Source organism: Bison bison, unplaced genomic scaffold, assembly GCF_000754665.1.
Source record: "Bison bison bison isolate TAMUID 2011002044 unplaced genomic scaffold, Bison_UMD1.0 scf7180017851861, whole genome shotgun sequence".
NCBI classification, from domain to species: domain Eukaryota; kingdom Metazoa; phylum Chordata; class Mammalia; order Artiodactyla; family Bovidae; genus Bison; species Bison bison.
The window spans coordinates 10,928-11,365 of NW_011482434.1; positions in this window are offsets into that span (position 1 = coordinate 10,928).

Sequence of the window (438 nt, forward strand, 5' to 3'; positions counted from 1 at the left end):
CCTTTGCTTTTATCAGAAAGATTTGGTGTCTGTTGGAGACTATTTTAACCACAATTTTATGTTGTTTAAAACTCACATTTTGTTTTTTGCCTTCAAAAAATATTCTATTGAAGTTTAACATAAAAAAGCATATAAGACAAAAGTATAGGGCTAAGTGAATTATCGCCAAGCCAACAGGCCCATGTGAGGGACAGGCACCCTTGGTGCCCCTCCTGGTTGCCTCCTCTCCCTTCACACGTAACTGCTGGCATGCCTTCTAACACCAGGGTTGGTTTTGCCCATTTTTGACCTTCACATAAATAAAATTTACACAGATTTTAACCTGTTCAGTCTCCTGCAGAGAACGACTAACATAGTGATTCACTGTTCAGGAAAAAAAAAAAAGCCACAAAAGATCCCATGAAAACCTGGAGCATGGCACAGCAGCAGAGTGCCAAG